The sequence below is a fragment of the Salvelinus sp. IW2-2015 genome, linkage group LG1 (genome assembly GCF_002910315.2).
Source record: "Salvelinus sp. IW2-2015 linkage group LG1, ASM291031v2, whole genome shotgun sequence".
Taxonomy (NCBI): domain Eukaryota; kingdom Metazoa; phylum Chordata; class Actinopteri; order Salmoniformes; family Salmonidae; genus Salvelinus; species Salvelinus sp. IW2-2015.
The window spans coordinates 29,512,452-29,512,761 of record NC_036838.1 but is presented as its reverse complement, the minus strand read 5'-3'; positions in this window follow the sequence as shown (position 1 = coordinate 29,512,761).

Genomic DNA, 310 nt, shown 5'->3' with positions numbered 1-310 from the left:
GTCCCTGTGCCCAAGAACACTAAGGTAACCTGCCTAAATGACTAAAGACCCATAGCACTCACGTCCGTAGCCATGAAGTGCTTTGAAAGGCTGGTAATGGCTCACATTAACACCATTATCCCAGAAACCTTAGACCCACTCCAATTTGCCTAACGCCCAAACAGATCCACAGATGATGCAATCTATATTGCACTCCACACTGCCCTTTCCCACCTGGACAAAAGGAACACCTACGTGAGAATGCTATTCATTGACTACAGCTCAGCGTTCAACACCACAGTGACCTCAAAGCTCATCACTAAGCTAAGGA